Raw genomic sequence first — 25,946 nt, 5'->3', positions numbered from 1 at the left:
CTATGGGCATCTATGACCTCTTTCTTGATGGCATAGGAGTATTCTGTCTGGGATGCTGTCAAGTTTTATGTACCTTAAACATATTTATCATTCAGTATGTGTTTACATTTAAGAACTCTAACAATAAAAAATACTAATAAATAATTTATTCAAAGTCTCAGTGGGAAAGCTTAAATGGAAGGCAGAGTGTCTGCCTCCAAAGCCCAAACATTTAAACAGAGCATACTGCCTTTCATTTCATACCTTCTGGGTGCAGCAGCTAATGTAAAGAATAGGAGAGTGAATCCCCTAAATTCCAGGGTTATTGCTGTCTGTATCTCCTCAGGGAATTAGACTAATTCCAGATACGGTAGGGGGAGGACACTCACCACACATTTGTTACCCATTTAAGAAGGAAAACGCTAATACTAAAATACCATCAGCAGTTCTGCAGATTGAGCCACGACTCAATTTCCTAACTTCTCTGATATTGTCAGACAATGATCTGGCACCCAATGTAAAAGTCTAGAATTGTCTTTCATCTTTTATCTCAGGCCAGCATGCTTAATTGGACTGGGATAGAAAAATAGAGTAGAAAGGAAGCCAGCATTTGGTTCTGAATTAACTGTGTTTTGACCCATCTCAAAAAAATAGGAATAGTAAACAAAACAAAAAATTTATTCCATAAAACGATGCCTACCACAAAGGTGATATACTCTGAGGGAAAGTGGGAAACCAGAGAGGAGGACCCAGACACACACACACACACACACACACACACACACACACACACACACCATAGAGAAAGTAGATTCTACAGGATTTGCTTTGTTTTGTTGTTTGTTTGTTGTTGTTTATTCCTAGGGGAAATTTGAATAATTTTTGAGGTTCTCTGCCATTGTATAGGACATTGTATGGTTGGAGACACCAGTGAAATGTCTCTTGTGTGCTACCACACTGTGTCCAGGAAAGCCTTTCAACAAGTGTTGCATACTTGTCTACAGACATGTTTTGACCTCAGACAAATATAGAAAAGTATGGAAATTCCTCTGGCCCCTTTTCCATAGGTATCGTCCAACTTTCATAGATAAATAGTCCTCCTACTTTGTCTGTTGAAATATTTATTTGATGTCAGTTGGACTTTGGGAGGTTTTATCTCAGTCACGTCACGGTTTTCCTTCCCTTCTGCCGAAGCTGCACAAAACTTCAGGTCAGAGAGAATGCCAGGGTCCCAGTGCTCAGAGTCACTTCCTTATACATCTCTCTGTGGCCTTAAGTGATCTCTGTAGTCTGCACGAAGTACGTCTGTAGTTCAATTGCTTTAGTCACAAACCAGCTTCTCACATCATTGGTTTTCTCCCTTCAAGAAAGAGAGAGAGCTCATCTCTCAGCAGGTGATAGTCCAGGATGCCAACATAAACCACACTCTGGTAAATGCAACTTTCATAATCATATTCATCATGTAAGTAGAGCTCAAAATTATCAGTTTATCACATGCCATCAGAAGGGGAAAGAGCAGAGATTGAACAAATATTACCAACCGGAAACTTGGTTTTGTGTGTGAGGATGTAAAAGGAGTCTTAAAAGATTATAAATATGCTAATGAGATGATAATGATATGCCTCCTATCAGGTGTCATAAAGAGGAAGGAGGTTGGCTGTGAATCAACCAGTAAGCACTCTATGTGCAAGTCAAGGCTCTCTACCTTTTACTATCTACTTGTATTGCCTCTTATCCATTACAAATTCCCAGAAGGTAGATAATCATCCCCATTTTACAGATGTCAAAACTAAGTAAAGTTCAAATCTGGCTTATAGAAAGCAGCAACTGTTTATAGATAGGCCTAGGTTTGAACCCAGGATTCTACTGCTTAGAATTAACGTGAGTGCACATTTCTAAGCTGGGTCTTCACTGGTAGAATGAGACCACATGAGGCCAGAAAGGGATGCTCCAGGCTCCAGGCACCATGATCTTTCTACTGCAATATACCATGCCTTTTATTTCCTGAAAACTCAATAAAGATGAAGTCCAAACTTTGGAAAGGTAATCGAGACCTGGCTTGTTGGTTGGTTGGTTTTTGTTTGCTTTTTTTTTTTGTCTCTGACTTAAATTTCTCTATTTTCTTTTGTTTCTGTATTGCTTTATATTTGATTTCACAATAATTTTACCTGCTTGTATGTAAGTATACTTCTTGCATGTCTGTGAAAGTCTATAAGGTGAGGGCACCATATTTCCCTTTTGTTTTAGTCCCAGCACCAGAAATATTTAAAATGCTAATTAATCCTGGGTACTAATCTATCAGAAGAGATACCTAATGAACACAGCCATTGGATAATCACCAATATTGCTGTCAGACTGCTGGTGAATGCTCACTTTATATGAATGAATATAGAATATTTTAAAAATTTGCCCTTGCTTCAGTCTTTTGCTTCTATTCATACCTCTTTCTCCCCTCACTTCTCAATACCCATTTTAAGCTGTTGCTTATGCATCTTCAAAATTATCAAACTCCTTCAGTGGCAAGGATGGAAATGATAGTACGTAAAATGCCTGTTGAATTTTAACTACTTTTTATAATGATAACCCCAAGAGTCCCAGAGTCAGAGCTGACTGAAGGAATTCTGTGAAATGTGATTCTTTTATCGAATGACCTTTCCAGCTACTGTGGTGCCTAGAGTAGAAGTTTAGACATTTATTTATTGAAATTAAAAGGTAGATTCTCACCAATTAACCACTGTATTGTAAATTATTCTGCATCTGGCAAATAGTGAAGAATTTAATAATTACAAAATCCTTAGCATAAATTAATTTTAATGTGACTTTCCAACTAATACTTTGAAAATGTAAATAAAGCACACATTATTAATTTAGAAGTCAATCTAATCCTTCTCTACTCCTTGGAGTGTATAGGGGAATTAATAATACTCGGCTCTGTTGAAGGTGCACTAATTATACCTGACTACACACTAAGCCTAAAGCATTTGAATGAATCTTCTCCTGACCTTAGATACCCCCTTCATCCCACTCCTAGGGTTCAGTTTGTAATTAGCTCTGCAATGCATGGCATGTGAATTCCTAAGGATTAAGGAGGTGTGAGGGAATCTAGCCCTGTGGAAATGATATCCCAATAGACCAAAGAGAAAGATTCATACATTGAGTGCTTTGATGAAGAGGTGAGTGCAAATGAAAGGATCCCTTCTGCTGCTGTGATATGATACTCCAACGTAACACAGCTTTGAGATGGAAGTGAGTATTTGTCTTAGAATCCCATCACATAGTCCATCACAACAGGGTTGTCAAGGCAGGAACTCTGAGAAGCTACTTACATTATAGCCAAGAGCAGAGAGGAAGGACTGAACGCACACTTACTTGCTCAGCATACTTTCTTCAGCTCTCACACAATTCACGCCTCAGCCCATGCATTGGCAGTGCTTGCACACAGGTTGGTTCTTCCCACCTCAATATGAAAAATTGCCACACAAGCATGTCCGCAGGCCAAGATGCTCTAGACAATCCCATATTGAGACTGTTTGCTGGTGGTTCTAGATTGTATTACATTGATGAAACTGACAGGCAACTACAGGACAAAAATTATTAACACTGCTTGGCAGGACACAAAAGTATGAAAAATTCAGCTCAGGCACAAAGAAATGATTTGCTTGGATACAATATATTCTTTTGAAGACTGGAAGGTTTCTTAGTCTGAAGGTGTAAAGCCTTTCAGCATGGGAGGCATTTTGACAAGATAATTAATAATAATAATAATAATAATAATAATAATATAAAAACAGTAACTAAAACTGAAGTCAGAGAGTGTCCCAATGGAGATGGTATTTTACAAATAAAATGAAGAAGACATTTTCAGCCAAAACCATTCAGTTTTTAGAATTATTTATTCTTCCCAAGGTCTTATACATAATGCCATTTCTATTAATACCAAACAATGTAAACTTGTATTTACATTATTTTTTTCTTAGTCAGTCAGTATTAGCTGGTATTGTGACCTGTCTTATCATGCTACTGAATTCCAGTATTCTCATTCATAGCATGTTGAGGAAAGGGTGGAATGGGCAGGACATGCACACAGCATGTTAGTGTTTTAAGGCCAATGCAGAAATTGCAGGTACTGGACTAGGAAACTGGACTTTAGGCAACAGAAGATAATTCCCTTCAGAATTAGCATCGTTTTAATGTATTCATACCACGTCTGTAAATGCTGTCACAGCTCCCCTCAGAACTCACAGCTGCTCATGTCAATGTTGATTTGTGCCTGCGAGGTTGCTATAACAATTTTTCAAAACAATTATGTAACACATGATTTAGTTGATATAAATCAGAGCTGATAGAATTGGTTTTTTACCCAGCCCACCCAGCATGAATGTGTGTGTGTGTGTGTGTGTGTGTGTGTGTGTGTGTGTGTGTGTGTGTGTGTGTTTGTCTTCTAAACTAGAAGGGAGCCTGTCTTCCACTTTGATTTCCATGGGCTCATGAACATTGCCACCAGATCCCCATGACAGCAGCTTAGCTGGTCCATTCTCTTAAAATTGTGTCTAAAATAGTTTGCTTGAAATTTTACTAGTCTCCATATTTTAGCCATATTTTTAATAAACATTATCTGAGTTGAACTTTCCTAAATAAGAGAACAGTCTATTTAATAACCAAGTTTGTGTATAAGTAATGGTAATTACCAAATATTTATTTTGAGTCTTACCTTTGAAATTAACTTTAAAATTGACTCTTGTCCATCACTCTGCTTACTAAGCACAATACAATGTTGACCACAGAATTACTACTACTTATCTGTCTGCATGCCCAACCCAGGATATCTGAAGATTTATTGTTAAAAAATATTACCGACCTATTCTTTGACCAGTGGGAATTGTCTCCAGGTTTAGGGTATTGGTTTTCACATCAGCATTAATTTCTTATGGCTATAGATATGGGAGAAAAATGACTGGCAAGTCAGGTTCACATTATGAACAACTGCCTCACTTTGTCTTTCCAACCACAGCTTACGATTAGAATATTCTAGAACCAGGAGTCCTGCTTCACTAGAGACCATATCTCCTCATCCCTACATCAGCACTGGGCCTCAATGATTATGGGTTAAATGGTGCCCAATAATTGGGAGAACTTTTTCAATGTGTTTTCTCTTCTTCTGACACTCTGTCCTATGTGCCTGCTCCTGGATTTACCTTGACAGTGCAAATACCTCTCAATTACATGATCTCATAAACCCTTGAACTCTTAAAATATTCCTTCCTGTGCTGTCTACTTCACTAAAAATTGCTCAGTCCAATTATTTGCCTTCTCTGAAGTCTTGATTTTCCCACAAAATGGTACACTTTTCATTATCCTGTTAAGATGAAGCCGTTCTTTCAAAATGTTAGAACCCCATTCCCTTAGGTCCGGAGAACTGGTCCAGACTGTGCCATTCCAATGCTTGCATATCGTGATTTTGTTTATTGGGAGTCATATTTTTTGTTATGCCCTACTGATTGTGTCATTCTGAGCAAGGATTCTGGGAAATTCTCATAATTGCCCTTTCTGAAATGGCTATAATCTTCATTTAGATGAGGTTGAAACATCCTTGAAAATTATCCTTTCCTCACAGCAAGTTTGACTGATCAATTTTATTGTACATTTTTTCTGCATGTTAGCAATAACTTTCACGGGCATTCACTACCACTTGTGACTGACTGAACATTCTGAATCTGTGTCAGTAAAATCTGATGGCTTCACCACAGTATTCTTTTCTTCCTGCAGAGTCTCCTATGATCACATTGTGATCTCTACTCTCTCTATGGTATCTGCCTTTTTTTATAAGCTCCAAATACTCTAACTGGTTTCACTTTCTTCTGTATTTAGAAAGTGTAATTTCAATTACTCTTTCCATAATACCTCATGCTTCATCCCTTCTGCAAAGTTCATGTGTCTCTATAAACCAAACCTTTCCTCAAGGATCACAATACATGTTCTTGTCTTCAGGGATGTTAATTATTTAAAAACTGATGTGCTATTATGGAGTTCTGTCCCAAGGAAAATACCTGCTCTCCAAATTCAGATGTTTGTTGATGTCCCCAAGCCGCTGTCACTGGATCTGATTAGCTTTATGCACAACTGCCTTCCATAGCAGCTCTTATCTTTTACCAATAATCTGCTAATCTGTGTTCTAGCTCCCACTTTATACATGAATAGCATTGATTCTGAAGGCTGATTTCTTTGAACTTATCTTGTGTTTCTTTGTAGTTACCTTTTACCATTATATTTTGTACTTACCTCATGTGACATACATACAGGCAAATTAAAATTAAGAAATAAAAGGAGAATATGTAAATATTGCTAATGATGTATACTAATTCCTTAGGTGACTATGCAAATAACCATTACACCTGAACATCCTAGATGTCACTCAGTAGGAGACCAGGGCAAGAAAGTGAGATTAGGGCAGCCTGAGAAGAAGAGGGCTGTTATCTTTATCACACTCCAGAGTAGAAGGAGTGAGAATGGATTCAAGAGAGGATGAGAGCCTGGTGTGTTAGCCCTTGGAGTGTCCGGCAATACAATAGATGACCCTTACTTTAGTTTGAGAATCACTATTGTCCTCTGCCCTTCATCATTTCCAAGGCACGCCAAGCACCTTCCTTCACTCTTGCTGTTTAGTAAACATTAACTGCACACAGAGCGCAGCCAACATGTTGTCATTCATCAGCAGTAGCAGAGCTGGTCATCTATTTCCATGCAATACAAATGAATTTGGTTTCCATGTGACTCCTGTCAACTATTCAACCCACTTGAATTTTGTTGTTCTGATGTCGTGTGAGGACAGATTGTGAGTCCCCTTTCTTCCATACAGGTACCAGCCTTTCCCTCACCACCTACTGAAAGGTCTTTTCTTCCTCTGCTCTGCTGTGGCATCACCTGTACTGTAGGTGATGTGTCCATGTGTGTGCTTGGGTTTAAGTTCTCAGTGTCACCCCCCACTCTCTGTGATGCTTTGTAAGAAGCCTTGGTATTCGGTAATACAAGTTCTACAGGGTTTCTTCCTTGGCTGGGCCCCTTACGTGTCTGTCTGCATTTCAAAATCAGTTTGGCAGTAACCATGACATTTTGATATCATCGGATTATTAATGTGATATACTGCAATAAAATATAAGTGTTTTGGCATAGAGCATAATTTGCCTTTATAACCTAGTTCTAGTTTCTTGCCTGGTCACATTTCTGACCTCCCCCCACTCTCCTGCATTCATTCTATAGTAATTGCAAAAATTATAGCTTCTCTTATGTGCTTATTGTTAAAAAGGCATCTCATGTTTCTGGGTTTTCCACATTTTTTCCCTCCTTTATAAAACACACGCCCTCCACTGCTGTCTGCTTGTAATCTTATACTCTTCCTCTAGATCTCATCTCTGTAATTCCTGTTAAATAAGGACAATGGTCATCATCAGCACATGTATGATCAAGGCCCATTGCACTGTGTGTATCCCCATTGCAAATAGCATACCATATTGCAGTACCGCAAACTACTCATTTTACATTTTTGCCTATTTATTTTTGAGAAAAGGCCTCTGTCTCAATCTGGCCTCAAACTCCTGATCTTCCTGCCCCCATTTCCTGAGCACTGGAGTTACAAGTGTGCACACAATGCTAAGTCTATGTGGTGATAGGATCACTCTCTGAGCCCATGTATGTGACTCGTGCATGTGGGTAAGGGTGCACCTAACCAATTCTGTTGCATACATAGCTCAAGCTACTAAATTCTAGCAAAGATTAGACAGGCTTTTAGAATACACCCAAGTACATGGTCTAATCAACATATCAAACTGTTAACGATTTATCCAAATACAGAATACTGACAGAATTCTAGAATCAATGTCAGACCATAAATAACAAGAAAACATTGACCCCCGAAAAATACAAACTACCTTTATGACTAACAAATCATAAAAAGTAAACTGTTTGTTGCATGTTTATATCAAGTAAGTCATTAAAATATTACAAAACAGCACATCAAAGGCACTGACTGGCTTATCTAATCTGAGTCCAACTACAGATGCCAGCATGATCCCATCACTTCCCCTGCCTCTCTGGTTATCTCAGATAATTGCCTTTTGAGCGATCTGCCAAACATGCTTTATTTATATATTGCTCAGTAAGGAAATACTTCATCAGAATAACTTCAGCCATAATTGCAAAATATACTTTCCTGTCCATTGGAAAAACATTATGGTAGGTCAGAGCAGTGAAGCAGAATTTCCAGACCTAGAAATCAGAACTGGAATCTCACCTCTGTCTCTGAACATGCATGTCTTTCTTCTACGTTTCCAGGGTGTTGTCAGAGCTCCAGAGGATTTGTAGTGCCCACATGTGTGATCATGTGACAGTGGGCAATGAGAACCATCCAGTTCTCCCTGTTTTGTGGGAGTGGGTGTGGCTACTGAGGAAACAACATTATAGTGAACAGAGGGATTGTGGGATGTTACACAGATGACTGTAACCTGTAACAAAAAGGTGCAGGCTTAGGAGCAAGGAGCATTCATTGTGGGATGGAGATGATATTGCCCATCAAGAACTATTTAGGAAGCAGCTGGGTACAGGATCCTGTGATTAACTCATACTCGAGGTACGGATCCTAGCTTCAGAAATCAAATAGAGACAGCCTCTTAAGGTGAAGGAGTTGCTGGGGATCAAGAAGAAATGTGTACCCCTGAAACCAACAGCTGCCTCTAGGGCTGAGCCATGGAAGAAAAAGAACAAACTTCAGACAGGATGGTTGGGTTAACAGGGCTAGGCTATTTTGTACTGTTGGGAAGGAGGACTGTGTCTTGGAACTCTGATTTAACACCTGTTCTTCCCTTAACAGTCAATGGATCTTCACAAGAGTCGGTGAAAATCACATGTCCTGGCACAGTAGTGAAAATAATACATTGGTCAGATGATCAAATCCACTTTTTAGGCTGTTGGAATTTGCAACTAAGCCTTCCAAGTAGTAACTCATCTGAAAAGATTTTAATTTCATTGACTCTCTAGTCAGCCATAGACCTTTCCTCCCTTCCTCACAGGCAGTTTTACTTAATGTCCTTAACCACAGGATGGTCTCTGACACTTACTAAAGCCAAGATACTAGTTGGAAGGGAGCATGGCACTATTGTAAACTCAAGGGAAGTTCAAAGACTTGGTCTCAAAATCATGACAGTTAAAGCAACTATTACTGAAAATATGGCACAAGACAAACATCCCTAAGTGGCTGTTTCGTTTCATTTCCTCTTGTTTTTCATTTGTTTGTTTGTTTGTTTTTTGAGACAGGATTTCTCTGTGTAGCCTTGGAAGTCCTGGAACTCACTTTGTAGGCCAGGCTGGCCTTGAATTCATAGAGACCTGTTAGCCTCTACCTCCCAAATATTGGGACTAAAGGCATGTGTCACTATCGCCCAGCAGCTGACTTTCTTTGTAGTCAGGAAAGAATCTGATAGGAGTTTCAGGATTACATCAGCTTTAATATCAGCTCAACACACTGTATAATTATCTGAGATGAGACTGTCAACTGAGGAAATGCCTAAATGTCTGGGATTGTGGTCATCGTCCACTGATGTAGAAGGAGGACCCAGTCCACTGTGGGTATTCTATCAATAGACAGGTGGTCCTGAATTGTATGAGAAATTTGGTCCAGGTAAGCTGTCCTGAAAGCCAGCTAGTGAGAAACACCGGTGGTCCATGGCTTCTACTGTACTTCTTTGGGTGTAAACAGATCCTTCAAGTTCCTGCTTTCAGTACTACCTTGATTTCTCTCAGGGTTGAACTATGATACAGACTCATAATCCAGCAAATCCTTTATCCCCCAGGGTTACTTCTAGTTGGGGTATTTCATTACAGCAACAGAAGTGAGTGACAATGCTGTCATGAAGCTCTGCACAAATTCTTCTGTGCCCCATGAGGGTGCAAGTGTTTCTCACTGTGGGAGGAAAGATGAAGAAAGAATGTTTACATCTTTAATCATGTGTATGGATGTGGATGTGTGCACATGAGCGCCAGTGCCTGCAGAAGCCAGAGGTGTTGTATGTCCCTGCAGTTGGAGTTACAGGCAGTTGTAAGCTACGTGACATGGCTGCTGAGAAGTGAATCTAGGCTCTCTACAAGAGCAGAGTGTTCTCTTCACCATTAAATCATCTTTATAGCCAAAGAAGGAGTAATTTTAAATAGTGTAATGTATAAACAATACATTTAATTATTTACTGCATTCTTCTCTCTTTAATACATGCTTTTAAAAATATTATTCATAATGTAGAAAGATCATTTGCCATTATTTTTGAGAACTTGATCAATGATATAAGCTTTTACTGATTCTCTCTCTCTCTCTCAATCTCTCTCTCTCTTTCATACACACACACACACACACACACACACACACACCCATGCTTCTATGTGTTCATGTACAAGTGGAGGCCTGAAATATGAAATATCTACTATATTTTTTGAGACAATGCTCTCATTGAATCCAGAGCACTTTGGCTAAACTGACTGGTCACTGAGTTCTAGCTGAGCCTGTTTCTGACCCTCCTCACCCCACAGCTCCCAGCACTAGGATTATAGACAGTGTCACCACATCTGCTTTTCACAAAGGAGATTTGAACATAATTCTTCTTGATTGCATGGTAGTTACTTTCCTGATCGATCCACTTTCCTAGCCCAATGAATAAATATTTTTATAAGGATAGGAGATTAAACTGTTAACAGTTTTCAGTTTTGTACAAAAGAATGAGTTTTCTGGAATTATGTTACTGAATATTTCTTGGTTTCATAACATGATATAGAATTTGTTTGCTCCATTAATATTTACCCAGAAAACTCCTATTTCTTCCTTTGGAAATCGTTAGAACATGTGTTTAAGAGGACATCTGGAAACAAAAATTTCTCAGCCACTGGCAACCTGTCTCTCTGTGTCTTTCTTTACCTCATGAGAAGCTAGCAGGATGGGAGTCAGAGAATCAGCAGGTACTTCAGTTTTTATCATTTATCAGTTAAATAAATAATTTATTACAATACAGTTCTGAAATGAACATTTCTTCCTAGGGAATTTCCTTAAAAACCATTTCCAGTCATGTCTGGGTGACATAGTATTTTAGAAAGCCAATATTGCATCAGACAGTCTCAAATTTGCAAACGGATTAAGCATTATTTTCACTAGGCCACATTTTAATAGCATTTATTGCTCCTAGAAACATGTTTGTGTGAGTTTTCAATAATGACTTATTCAGTGCTTTAATCATCGGAAGTCAAATGGCTGGATAAGTAAGCACAGAGAAATGTGTTGGAGCTCCTTTAATTATCAAATTCAGGTTTTATATGTATGGGAAGAATTGAAATTATTAGGACAATCCTTGAAGCTAATTCATTTTTAGGGAGAAATTTTTCTTATGTGCTTACATGTTGTTTCAGTTCTTCCTCTTTTAGTGATGTGTAATAAGCATGCATGATTTACGATTCTCTGAAATCCTTCCAGGGAATGGTAACAGGAATCCATCCAGGCAAACTCATGGATGACTATATGGTAATTCCTTTTTGGAATAATAGTTTAATGTAAGAAGAGAAGATTCCTAGAATCATTCTCATGATGATGGTGGTGGTGATGTGTGTATACGAGCATGCGTGTATGCGTGTATGCGTGCGTGCGTGCATGCGTGCGTGCGTGCGTGCGTGCGTGCGTGCGTGCGTGCATGCGTGCGTGCGTGTGTGTGTGTGTGTGTGTGTGTGTGTGTGTGTGTTAGTTTTGCTCATTCAGTCTGTGGAATGGAATACCAGAAACTCTCCACAATGGTTTTAGTCAATGGAACACAATGGTGTTTCAAAGCATGACGTCTGAATTTTACTACATTTTAATTTCTGCTCCATCACTTATCAAGTTTATAACTTCATGCAAGCCATCTTCTAAATGTGAGTTCCCTGTGTTATATGTAGCCAACAGTCTAGTGGCTACTTCTCAGATCCATAGAACAGGAGTGGAATGAAGCACTTCACATGTTTATTTAGTGCAGTGTCTCAGGCATGGTAACAAAACATGATTATTATAATTTAAATCATTATTCTATTACCCTTTAACTTCCTTTGAAAAAAACTTTTAAAAGAAAAATTTAATCCCCTTAAGACGAGCAAATGCCCTGATTAAATGTTTAGTGGAACTTACAGCTGGTCTGGGATCAGATAAGGAACTACATGCATCTCTCTCTGGCTCATCTGAGCTGACCTGAGCTCCCCCGGGCTGTTTGCTGTTCAAGTCTACACCTCTGGCCTAGCAAACTGAAAATATGCCGCTAAACAAAGTACCACACTGGTGTTACAAGCAAACATTTCACTTAAAGCTAATGAAATGTTGTCATCAGTGGCTTCTACGGGACTTAGAGAAATACAACTTTGAACATTTTAGAAATTATCTAAAATGTCCGATACATCATTGTTAAATAGCGTTTTGGGAACACAGGTACCTGAGACTATGTTCTTCAGCAAATGAGTTCGATCCTTCCAACACAGGAGTGTTAGGGTCATACAAAGATAAGGATCAGTAGAAGTTTGAAAGAAAACGGACAAGAGTACTGTGATGGGAATGTCTGAGCACTAAGAGGAACTTGACCCGCTTCGCTTCCATCTCTCGCCCTGTTCTACCACCACATTCCCCGATTCCCATCCACGCTGCTCGTGGGTTTTGTGCGGCTGCAGTGATGAGCAAAGCTTATCTGCAGGAAGGAAACTGGGAGATTGCAATAGCTCTGAAAGAACTTGTGTTAAGCACAGCAGCAGTCAGTGACACAGATAAGCTTCACCCGAAGCCACTGATGTGTAACATGTGGGACTCTGAACAACAGGAAGATGAAGAGCCCCTTATTAGATCATGATTAACAGTTTCAGTGTGGGAACCGCTACCCAGTCAGCGCTGAGCCCTGCTCAGCTACTTAGGTTAGAAGGAAGCCAGCCCTGCAGGTCCTCCTTTCTTCCTCTCCTAACCTTACTCCTTTCTAGTGTTTACAAAAGCCCTCTTTGCTTGCCTGGCCTTTCACTTACTCAAAGAAGGTCACTTTAATTCAAAACCTATTTTTTTCTTGGCTGAAACTTTCTTTTTTTTTAATTGGATATTTTTATTTACATTTCAAAACCAATTATTAAATTTATTTTTGTACTACTTTTTGAGAATTTCATGAGGGTTGTATTTACATCATGATTGCCCCTTTCTACCATTACTCTTCCTGTGTACCCCCAACTCCCTCACAACTATGTATGCTATTCTTTAACTATTGTTACATACACATACACATAGGCTGTATAGGTACAGCCTACTGAGTCCGTTTAGTGTTGCTCATAGGTATATGTGTTAGAAATCACCACTTGGGATTGGATAACCTACCACAGGCCTCATCCCTGGAGAAGAATGAATCTCCCTCTCCCAGCAACCATTCATTTCCTGTATGACATCATCTAGGGGTGCAGTCTTGTCATATTTTTTTCCATCCGAGTTGGTGAACCCACTGCTATTATCATTACACAGATCTTGCTTAGGTGAACATGGTGTTAGCATCCAGGGGTATTGCTCCCTGTTATAGACAGAAAACAGTGTTTTATCCTGTGGCAGACATCCTCTTCCTCATTGTGCCCCCTGAGCCTGAGACATGGGGGTTGTGTTGTATATGTATCATGTGGACATAAGCACCCTACAGGCAGTCGAGCACAAAGACTCTTTAGCCACATATTATGTAAACGCATGTGAAGGGATGAGCCTAGATGTTTCCTTTCTACAATTTTTTGCTGTGTGGTGGTGGCAGCAGGTGCCTTCCATGGCATGTCTGTGGAGGTCAGAGTGTAACTGACAGGGTCAATTCTGTTCTTTCACGATGTGGGTCTTAGAGACTGAATTCTGTTCATCAGGCTTGGCAGCAGGGCCATTAGTCACTCAGCCCCCTCTAAGAGTTATTTAATTTCTAGTACGTAAAAAAGACACCATTAGCTTCTCAGTTTATTTTTGATTCAGTTAAAGACCCTTGGAAAATTTAAGCACTGTTCTTTTACAGTTCAATAAACTACTCAAGTAAATTTGTCAAACTCATAACATTCTTGGAATGTTTGAGTCATGTGTCCTTCTGAAAGCCATCCAAAAGGAAACTCACCAGAGATAAATAACTGTTTTGGAAACACATACACGTGCATGTCCGTTCAAGAACTTCAGATTAGATCCTTGCTTTGAAATAAGACTTTAGATATGTGGTATAATAAAATTGCTTATCCTGAGGACTTCAAAGAGAGATATGATATTTTGTAAACCAATGTGATGAAATTTTATTACACTTATTATTTACCATGTTAATACACAAAAATAAGCTAGCACCAGGTCACGAATATTCACAATGATTATTTTTTAAAGTTCTCATGAAGAATGTTCAAGGACTACGGTCAACACTTTACACATCTCCTTGTTTCTGTATTCTTTTCAAAGAAGAAATATTTTTCCAGATTGCCAAAATAAACATTTTGCTCCTGGAAAAGTCAACTTTATGGTTTTGATTTATATCCAGCCAAAAAAAAGAGTCAAATTCCATTTGCTTTGTTCAAAATCAGCATCTACTCCAGGTCCTCTGTATTGCCTTTAGTTGCTAAACCCCCTGGGCTTGACTTACCCTATGGTTGTCTAAGGGGTTTCTATGTCATCGTGTTGGTGACCGAGACCTCTGGATGAATATATATTATGTATTATTCTTATATATTAAAGTGAACTCTCAGTCTTCTTGTAAACAGACTAGAGCATGTCCTGTGTGTGGTTTGCACCATGGTGGCAGAGTCGGTTTGCTGTGTCACTGTTAGAGTTGCTCAGACTGGCCCCTGAACTGTGTAGTCAGCTTCTGAGCTCTCCAATCTTCTGTTCAGCTCTCCCACCAATGGTCAAATGGTATTTTGTAAGACTCGCTTTGTTTACCTTATGCTAACACAAAATGAGGATCTTCCGTGAATCAACTACTGCAAAAGTGTGGCTTTCCAAATTTCACATCACTTCTGTGCTAACTGTGTAGTTCGTGTTCTCGCATCAATAAGAATCATCAGGGTGCACCATAAGACAGATTTACTTTCAAAAGGATAAATACTGCTTTAAAATTTCTTTTAATTTTAAGATTAAAAGTATTCTATTTCTCACTTCCCTTTTCTCCCTTCAAACCTTCTCTCTACTCTTTCTAATCTATAGCCTCTTTCTTCATCAACCGTAATTACATGCACATGTATATGTGTAAACACACACATTCTTAAATATAACCCACTCCAGCTATATACTATATAATGTCACCCGTGCGTGTTTTTTGGGCTGACCATTTGGCATTGGATAAACAATTGGCATGCTCTTCCCTGAAGAAATCTACTCCCACTATCAGAATTTAGTTGGCTTTTCCTAAGGTGAAATTTTGTTTAGTATCCAATAAAGTGTAATATACATTTTGGCATTTTTTATTTGGTTTATTGATATTTTTTATACAGCAAGAATTATTCAATGTCTTGCAGCATTGCCTAGCAGGAGGCCTTTGGGGCTGTTGTCTGTTTTTAAGAGGTTTCCATTATATTCTACTAACCAGCTCGATCACCCCAACATCAGTTTGTACTTTGTGCTGTCAACTTTACTTACAATCACTTGGAAAGACAGTTTCAGTGGAGCATTATCTAGATCTAGTTAGCCTATGTGCACTACTAGAGAAAATTTATCTTGATGGCTAATTGGTGTAGGAAGACCCAGCCCACTGTGGGTGGTAATATTCTCTAGGCAGGGGATCCTAAATGATGTCAGAGAGAAGAACCCAAGCTGAGAGCAAGCAAGCAGGGAAAGACTAATCCATGGATTTTCTATGTCTGCGTGCTTGACTATGGGTCTATTACATTAAGTTCCTACCTTGACTTCCGGCAATAATAGACTGTAACCTGGAATTGTCACCCAAGCAAAACATTTATTTTCCAAGTTACTTTACCTCAGGGTATTGTCACAGCAAAAGAAATGAAAATAGATGTTTTTTATTTGTTTGTATTGTTTTTGCCTCTTAACAATCATTTTCCCAAAGGTCCCTGGTTCACTTCACTGCAAAATAATATTAACAATATTTTGATGGATATTGGAGTCAAATGTGTCTGGTCCTCTTTAGCAGATGAAGCGAGAACAAAACTGCATACATGTTAGATCTCAAGTTTGTTTTCTAAGTTTTAATTCAACTCTAGTAACACAATTTAAGAAAGTTACTTGAATTTCTACTGCTGCCATGTTTTTCCCTAATTCTAAAAATATCGATTACCTGTGCAGTGCCTAATCCTTTTCAGTTTCTGTGTTTGCCCTGACTCAACCTGTTTGCCCTCTGATCAAAGTTTTGTCAGCTAATGGTGGCACTGGTGGAATTGGAGACAAGACCAGGAAAGAACCCGAGTGTTCTTCCTCATTTCTCTGTCTTGGGAGAATCTTTGGGTGCGGCTATGTCTCTATCTCCAGTGTTCTGATCTCCAGAACAGACACATTATGGCTCCTGTCACTGTGCTCCTTTCACTGTACTTACTTTTCTGTCCTTCTAGCCAAAGTGTGGAGAGATGTCCTGCTATCTCTAAAAAATTTGGTTGTTACTCTTAATCTCTTAATTCTTCTGACACTGTTTTGGCTTATTGTCTAAATTAAATCTCCTTTGATAATGTGTCAACTGACCTAATTGGCCCTTGTTAATAAAAACTGTATGAAGGAGTTACAAAGCCACGCCCAGTGATAAAATGGCTCTTTAAAATACTATTGGCTTGCTTTCTTTTCCCTTCCACCAAATGCATTTCTGGACATGTGAAAAATCTGTGACCTACGTTACTCTAATAATTTTTTCTTTATGATTATGTTACATATATATGTATATATATATATATATATATATATACATATCCGTGTATGTGTGCTTAAGATATTTCCAACTTTTGGAGATTCTGTTTTATTATTTACTTGTAAATACTCAGGGCAGTGTATTTATATAGGATAAAAGTGCATATAAAATGCATATGCATAGATACTTCTCCTGACCTGTGCCCTAACGTCCCCTGCTTGCTTTCTATGATTATTCCAGTCAGTTTTTTGTTCACACTTGTAATGTTCTTTTTGAAACATACATTTCCCAATTCTTGTACTAAGAACACTATATCATTTATAACTTGCTATATCATATTTTGCTGAGTCGCCTCCATATTGCGACACAGATATTTTCTCCTTTCTTTTTCACCACTGTCAGTGACTTTCTCATATGGACAAAACCATACACAATTCAAGACATTGTACATTGTTCAGCATGTAGGTTCTTCCAGCTTTTGTTATGAAAGAATGGCAAAGAAAATGGCTGTTTATTTCTTGTTTTGAACTTGTGAGTGCATATTTAGAAAGAGAGAGTCCTGGAGGCAGAATCCTTGGTTTAATACGCAATGCTTGACAACTCACATCATATTATAGCAAAACAGCAGCTGGCTGCTGACAGCCTGCCTACAGAATATGCTGATAGACTTTTCTTGTGTCAGCCAGAGTGGGTGACAAATGACACCTCAGTGTCATGCTGTATGAGAACTAATATCTCTTTCTATGAACAAGGGCTATTTGTGTTCTATGATCTGTCCACACATGGTAGAATACTTCTAGAGAAATAAGAAAATTCTCTGGCTTAGAAGTCAGAGGATCCGTATTTCACCTTAGGTTTTTAATCCTAGTCTCAGTTTCTCAGCGAACTGTTGATGAACCTTAGTTTCTTCCTTCTGGCAGGTGTTTATTCCTGAAGCAAAGACGGCATCACAGTGTGATTTTGGAGCCTATAGCATGTTGTGTGTTCCCCCCTTGAAGTATGTATACAGTTGTTCTCAAACCTCTAAAATCAGAAGTCTGTTAGGAATTCTTGATGAGAAATCCTAACAAGAGTACAACTGCAATCATACAAAAAACAAAAAACAAAAAACAAACAAAAAAAAACCCCACAGAAACAGCATCAGTGTGGCTTCCTGAAGCTTCTGAGAGTCTGAGCAGGGACTGCAGTATTCGGGCATTGCGGACTCATCCTCAGAACAGGTACTGCCAACTACTTGTTTTCTCAGGACTCTTCCTTTAAAAAAATAAATAAGGAAATGGTTTAAAAAAACCTCAGATCTTTGCAAAGATTAGGCTTTTTGACAATGGTAAATGGTGAAACTCTTTGTTGGGGACATATGACAGCTTTTTTTTCTCTTTTTTTTTTCGGGGCTGGGGACCGAACCCAGGGCCTTGCGCTTACTAGGCAAGCGCTCTACCACTGAGCTAAGTCCCCAACGCCAATATGACAGCTTTTTATATAGACAGACTCCATTCTTTTGAATTATTGCTTTTTGGAATGACACAGAGAGTTTAATCTTCCCTAAATCCCACTGTTTCTTCTGCAATCTACGTTTGGCTACCCTGGTAAAGATTTTCATCAGCTACTTGCCGGGGCCTGATGCCAATGTTATTTGATATTGTTAGGTTGGTTGAAAGGTTACTTAAATGACTAATCAAAGAATTATGAGACACACTGCAAATCGAAGTCTTTAAGCAGAATTTAGTGTGTCTGTGTGTGTCTTTGTGTGTGTGTGTCTGTGTGTGTGTGTCTGTGTGTGTGTGTCTGTGTGTGTGTGTCTGTGTGTGTGTGTGCGTGTGTGTCTGTGTGTGTGTGCACATGTCTACTGACTAAGTATATAGGGCAGTTAAAACTTTGGGTCTTAGATAAGACTTGGAAAGACCTTCGTTCACCTGAGGAATCTTGTAATTGCACTTATGAACATTTTTGATTTTAAAAATACAGTAGCTTTGGCTTTGACATGAAGTGAGAATGACAAAAGTCAGGTTTAATTTTCCAAACATCTTCCACTCATTCTGCATAAAAATAAAGTTAAATCCTCTGAAAAAGACTGTTTTCCTCAATCAGGAGCATCTCCACTGATAGGCAATGTTCTGAAAGACATACATGACATTTCCTGCAAGATTAATAAGATGAAGGAAAAGGACAGGAAAAACCCAAATGGCCAATTATATAATTTGCATTTTTAGAGACTTATTTGCAAACCTTAACTACAAAATAGGTCTAAGATTAGATTACCCTAATACTGATTCATTGGTAGAAAACCAGAACTTTATCTTCAAAAGTTCCATGTTTGAGGGTTAGGCGGCTTCCTCCTCCTCCTCCTCCTCCTCCTCCTCCTCCTCCTCCTCCTCCTCCTTCTCCTCCTCCTCCTCCTCCTCCTCCTCCTCTTCCTCCTTCTCCTCCTCCTCCTCCTCCTTCTCCTCCTCCTCCTTCTCCTCCTCCTCCTCCTCCTTCTCCTCCTCCTCCTCCTCCTTCTCCTCCTCCTTCTCCTCCTCCTCCTCCTCCTCCTTCTCCTCCTCCTTCTCCTCCTCCTCCTTCTCCTCCTCCTCCTCCTCCTTCTCCTCCTCCTCTTCCTCCTCCTTCTCCTCCTCCTTCTCCTCCTTCTCCTCCTCCTCCTCCTCCTCCTTCTCCTCCTCCTCTTCCTCCTCCTTCTCCTCCTCCTTCTCCTCCTTCTCCTCCTCCTCTTCCTCCTCCTCCTCCTCCTCTTCTTCTTCTTCTTCCTCTTCTTCTTTGTCATCATTGACATTGTTATCATTGATCATCATTGTCTCAGTTCTCTGGATTTTGCAACAAACAGGAGTATATAGTGTCTGAAAAAAAGTGTTTGCAATGTGTAAAGAGTCATAGTGGTTTACAGTTAGTTGTTTTACTTGGATTGATGTCTATAAGTATTTTATTTGGCTTAATTTAATTATTAGTGAAAACTTTCCATCAACTATTAAATTAGTAGACACATAAGAGGACATAACAAGGGGAAATGTAATAAATGGTATACACTGTAAAGAACAGGAGAGAAATCAACTCTGGATCTTAACAGAATTTGAGAGATGAAAGGAATTCCCAGAACAACACCTTTCTAACACTGTAATCTATGTGAATATCATTACTTAGAAAATACATATAGTAGAATACTAATTGGAGTAACTTTGTAAATACCAATTATCAATGTTCTCCAGGCTATCCAGCAAGACCCTACAATGGTATTCATATCCTTCGTGTCAGAACTCCTGGCTGTGCCCCTGTACACCTTCAATTCTACCAATCAACCAATTAACCCAATAAATATTTGCTAAGCACTGACTGTATACTCCATTACTATGCAAATGTTTGAAGTGTGGCATGCATGGTACTAACACCCGGTTGCTGAACTCAGGTCTTTACAGTTAGATGTACTTCTGGATATATATATATATATATATATATATATATATATATATATATATATATATGATGTATGTGATGGTTTGAATATGCTTGGTCCAGGGAGTGGCTCTGTTAGGATGTGTGGTCTTGTTGGGGGAAATGTGTCACTGTGGGTGTGGGTTTTAGACCCTGGTCATAGCTGCCTGGAAGCCAGTCTTCCACTAGCAGCCTTCAGATGAAGATGTAGAACTCTCAGCTCCTCCTGCACCATGCCTGCCTGGATGCTGCCATGCTTCCTCCTTGATAATAATGGACTGAATCTCTGAACCTGTAAGCCAGCCCCAATTAAATACTATCTTTATAAAATATCATCCTGAGTGAGGTAACCCAACAACAAAAAACACACATGGTATGCACTCACTGATAAGTAGATATTAGCCAAAAGCTCAGATTACCCAAGATACAATTCACAGACCACATGAAGCTCAAGAAGAAGGATGACCAACATGCAGATGCTTCAGTCCTTCTTAGAAGGGAGAACAAAAATATTCATAGGAGAAGATATGGAGACAAAGTTTGGAGTAGAGACTAAAGGAAAGGCCATCCAGAGACTGCCCTACCTGGGGATCCAGCCCATATACATATAGTCACCAAACCCAGGCAATATTGCTGATGCCAAGAAGTGCATGCTGACAGGAGCCTGATATAGCTGTCTCCTGAGAGGCTCTGCCAGAGCATGACAAATACAGAGGCAAATGCTCACAGCCAACCATTGAACTGAGAATGGAGTCCTCAATGGAGGAGTTAGAGAAAGGATTGAAGGAGCTGAAGGGGTTTACAACCCCATAAGAACAACAATACCAACCAACCAGAGCTCCCAGGGACTAAACCACCATCCAAAGAGTACACATGGACAGATCCCATGGCTCCAGCTGCATATGTAGCAGAGGGAGGCCTTCTTGGGCACCAATGGGAAGAGAAGCTCTTGGTCCTGCCAAAGCTTGATGCCTCAGTGTAGAGGAATGTCAGGGAGGGGAGGTAGGAAGCGGTTGTTGGGTGTGGGAGCACCCTCATAGAAGCAGGAGGAACAGAGATGAGATAGGGAGTTTATGGATGGGAAACCAGGAAAGGGGACATTTGAAATGTAAATTAAAACAATCCAATAAAAAGAAAGATGCCTTGGTCATGGTATCTGTTCACAGCAGTAAAACCTTAACTAAAATAACCCGAATGCTCTAAAATTAATTGTGATGAAGAGTGCTCCACTCCATGAATATGAAAACCACAGAACTAAGCTCCTGGCATGAGCTGTGTTTTACTAATGGTGTGTTTTCATTAAAAAGGTACAGTTGTAATTAAGTCTATGAATTTTAGAGGTGGTAGACAGTGGGTTTCTATCATTTGACAAGCATGGTAGACAGACACACAAACTTACCCTCAGCATTTCCATGTACAAAAGTATGGCAAGGGGCAAGATATAGCCTGGAGTTTAATTATTACAGGATTTTTATAACAATGTACACATAAAAAAAGTTCACAATGAAAGCCATTGTTAAAAATTATTGTCCCAGAGTCAAGGACTGTGTGTAATGGAATAAAGAAACAACATACAGGTTTTCTGTTTTGTTTTTTCCATATGTTCTTCCTGTCATACCAAAGGACAAAAATTCATGATTTCTTCTCTCAGGAAGAGTCTAAACAGTGCTAAATGACATTTAGAGTGATTGGTTTCTGTGTTGTTGCAAGTTCGCCTCTAGAATGAACCCAGTCTGAGGTACCAGAGATACCTGTGGTGCTCTTGGCACATCTAGAGGCTCAGCCTCACCACAAGAGCTTGAGAATTCTTTTTCATTCCTGGGAATTCTCTTGCTTGACATTCAATTCATCGCATGCTAATTTGTTATGAGAATGGTATCTTCATGACTCAATCAATCTGGGCAATCAATTCTGATTTACCTTTAGAAGCAACAAGCTTTGAATTTATCTAAATACAAATTTCTACGTGGTTCAAACAAATTGGTGCCTCTCATACAGATGTTTTTGAGGTTTCATAAGTAAGTTAATTATTGATTCTTACACATGCCATCATGTGCTGGCATATTTTATGCCAACTTGATACATGCTAGAGTAACTTTGCAAGATGGAACCCTGGCTGTGAAAATGCCTCTACCAGATTTGCGTGGGGCTAAACCCATGGTGTATTTTCTTGATTGATGGTTGATATGAGTGGGCCTACCTTACATGGGTTATGCCACCCTGGGCTAGTGGTCCTGGGTGCAGGAAAGGAAGCTGAGTAAACCACAAGGAGTAAGCCAGTAAGCAGCATTCCTCCATGGCCTCTGCTTCAGTTCCTGCTTTTAAGTTCATGCCTGGAATTCTTACACACACTTCCCTTAATAAGTTTACGAGTTGTAAAGTAAAAGAAACCCTTTCCTGCTAAGTAGTTTTTGGCCATGGTGGTTTATCATAGTAATAGAAACATTAAGATACTCATAGAAGCATTTTAAATAATAAATAGCAAAATCTTACCAGTTTGCACAGGATATAGAAATGATGGTACAGTGTCTGTAGATAGTTATAAGGAACACTTTATAAGTACATATTCCTGAATTGCTAATGAGTTTATTTGTACAAACTATTTTGAAAAAGATTGGTAAAAAAAGGTTTTAAAAACCTGCAATCTTTGATCCAGCACTTTGATTATTAGTAATTTGGCTAACAAAAATTTTGAGAGCTATGCCCTAATTCTTTTTTTTTCATCTTTATTAACTTTGGTATTTCTTATTTACATTTCGATTGTTAATCCCTTTCCCAGTTTCCCTAACCCCTCCCCCTCCCCTTCTCTATGGGTTTTCCCCTTCTCATTCTCACCCCATTACCGCCCTCCCCCAACAATCCCGTTTACTGGGGGTTCAGTCTTCACAGGACCAAGGGCTTCCCCTTCCACTGGTGATCTTACTAGGCTATTCATTGCTACCTATGAGGTTGGAGCCCAGGGTCAGTCCATGTATAGTCTTTGGGTAGTGGCTTAGTCTCTGGAAGCTCTGGTTGCTTGGCATTGTTATTCATATGGGGTCTCAAGTTCCTTCAAACTCTTTCAGTCCTTTCTCTGATTCCTTCAACGGGGGTCCCGTTCTCAGTTCAGTGGATTTCTGCTGGCATTCGCCTCTGTATTTGCTGTATTCTGGCTGTTTCTCTCAGGAGAGATCTACATCCAGTTCCTGTCGGCCTGCACTTCTTTGCTTCATCCATCTTGTCTCATTGGGTGGCTGTATATGTATGGGCCACATGTGGGGCAGGCTCTGAATGGGTGTTCCTTCTGCTTCTGTTCTAAACCTTGCCTCCCTATTCACTCCCAAGGGTATTCTTGTTCCCCTTTTAAAGAAGTAGTGAAGCATTCGCATTATGCCCTAATTCTTAAGAATAATTGAGCTAAATATCATAAACAATGATGACATGGTAAAGATACTTAAGTGTTCAATAATAATTATTTGCACCAATAAAATTAAACATGCCTATGGTTTTCATTTATAAAAGATCATTATACACTCTCTGAAAGAAGTTTTAAATAGTATGTAATATCATAATATAAATTCTATTTCAACATGTCTGTAACTGCCCATATATGGATATGCATGTTTCCAATTTTGTGACTTGGATTTAATTTGCAAACTATCTTGCACTCCTGATTAGCCCCAATAATTCCTTCGACTCCTAGATTTCCAACTCTTTGGTTTCTGGGCTCAATGCCTATCTCCAGAATTCACAGCTCTCAGCATATGAGACATGAAAGAGTAGTAGTGTAGTTACTCCTGAAAAGTAAAAACTGCACCATCTGATTTTGGATTTTGAAAGTGTCCATGTTGTGACAGCATTTGAAAATAACATTTAGGAGTAGTTTGTGAGCTATTATTGTGCTGTTCATTAGTGATATGAGGTCTTGTAGAATATGAAATAGACAAAACACATGCTTTCCTCTGCTTGACTTTTCTACGATGTCCTGTGGTACTTGAAAGAGACTCAGAAGCTACTGAGATATTCCTGGCAAAGTTACTAAGTGCTCTTTGGATAGGTTTTGAAGCTTGCCATCTTCCTACATCTATAGGATTGTTCATCACGTCCTACGCACAGTCCTAGTCCTAACACAATGGCCCTCCTTACTGCAGGCATCTGTTCCATTTTTCTCTTCATCACTCGGCTTTGGCTCCTGGCAGTACCAATTTCCTACTGCTAAAGAGAAAGAAATAGACCCTACTTACATCTAATCATATCCATTACCTCTGTTTTACTTTGAGATGTGATTGACATAAACATGTAAATTAGGCAAAACTTTCCAATTTTCGGCATATATGTTAGCATGTTTGAAGATAAGCATACACTGATAAAATTATCAGCATAAGTCCACTCCATTAATGTATCCATCTCCTTCAAACATTTCCTCTTACCCTTGTTGTGCATTTTTATGATAAGAGTTATGGGAAGAGAAAAGCACCAAAGTTCTTATCATTCAGGATGTATAAGACCTCACATATTTTGATTAAACAATAATCTTCCTTTTCCAGGAATAAAATTGTGTGAACAGTAGAATAAGTATTTTCTAAGAATTTCAAATGGAATTATCATTAAGATTGACAGTAAGTATTCCAAGAGGTTTACTTTAAGAGACAAATTAATATTCCATTCAGGTTGGGCATTCTGTATACCTTAAACTCTTCTTAGCATCTTTATTTGAACCGACAAAAATCTCCTACAAACATTGACACTTCTGGGGGTGAATTTTCCTAGTGAGAACTTTGACAATTGAACTTTTCTGCTCTTTGTAGGATAGCTAAACTACAGAGAATGCAGCTTTCTCCCCACACTTAACACTACATAGGTTGCCTGAGAGGAAGAAAGGTTAGAGTCGCTCATTTCAGTTTGTTAAAACTAGGAGTAAAGAGTCTGTTGCTTGGTGTGGGCAATGCTAACAGAAATATTCATAGCTGGTGACAGACTATTTACAGTTAAGTGGGGTTTAGCCACTGTGGCAAACGGGCTTGAGGGAACTTCTGAATTTCTTCATGTCTTTTTAGGAGAAAGAGTAGGCGGATCATCTAGAGCAGTCTGTTAGCCAGGCATCACATCCTGATAGACTCCATCCAGATGAGGAATGGATGTACCAACGGAGCAGCAAAAGAGACATCCAGTAATCCCTGTGTCTCCATCTCTCCTGCTGGCAACGACTCTAGGGAGGCGCTTATCTTCACTTCCCAAAAATTATTATTTAAAATTTTCACAGTAAACTTAATGCAGTTCCCCAGGGACATTATTTTCCTTCTAGCACAAGGTTGTATACATGAGGCAGTAAAAAGTTATATAAAAAACCCTAGAGAAAGCTTTACCGCATTCCAAGAACCACAATATTTCATTTTGTATATCTTCTGATGCAGTGGAATTAGAAATACCACAATGTAGCCAGAAAAAACAACTCTGATGTTTTACAGCTAAGAGTTTCTTCTGTCTGGCTTACTTGTTTGTACTGATTTGTTTCTATCCACCCGTAGCTTTTAATGACCGTCTGTTGCTTGGATAAGACTTTATGTGACTATATCAACATACATGAGACTAAAGCAGTTACACATTTTCTACAATAGCTTCAATATTTGGGTTTGAAAAGAAGGGCAAAGTCATCTTGTTGTGTGTCTTTGTAAATTTTATATCTGATTTTTAAAAGAGCAA

The 25,946-nt window shown here is 39.1% G+C and overlaps 1 long non-coding RNA gene across 4 annotated transcripts in view; it reads right to left on the bottom strand.

The window, feature by feature from the left end:
- LOC102554773 (uncharacterized) overlaps positions 1-25,946 on the bottom strand; it is a 108,323-nt gene that overhangs the window by 22,876 nt on the left and 59,501 nt on the right. The window contains exon 1 of one of the 4 annotated variants that reach the window (XR_015622365.1): positions 8,267-8,340. The exons of 2 other annotated variants lie outside the window; for them this stretch is intronic. This is a non-coding gene — a long non-coding RNA (uncharacterized LOC102554773). Of the gene's footprint in view, positions 1-8,266; positions 8,341-17,324; positions 18,096-25,946 lie in introns of those variants that run through there. One more of the 4 variants, XR_015622364.1, reaches the window with a different exon arrangement.

This window comes from Rattus norvegicus, chromosome 6 (genome assembly GCF_021556685.1).
Source record: "Rattus norvegicus strain SHRSP/BbbUtx chromosome 6, alternate assembly SHRSP_T2T, whole genome shotgun sequence".
Classification (NCBI taxonomy): domain Eukaryota; kingdom Metazoa; phylum Chordata; class Mammalia; order Rodentia; family Muridae; genus Rattus; species Rattus norvegicus.
This window is presented reverse-complemented; position numbering and strand designations above follow the sequence as displayed.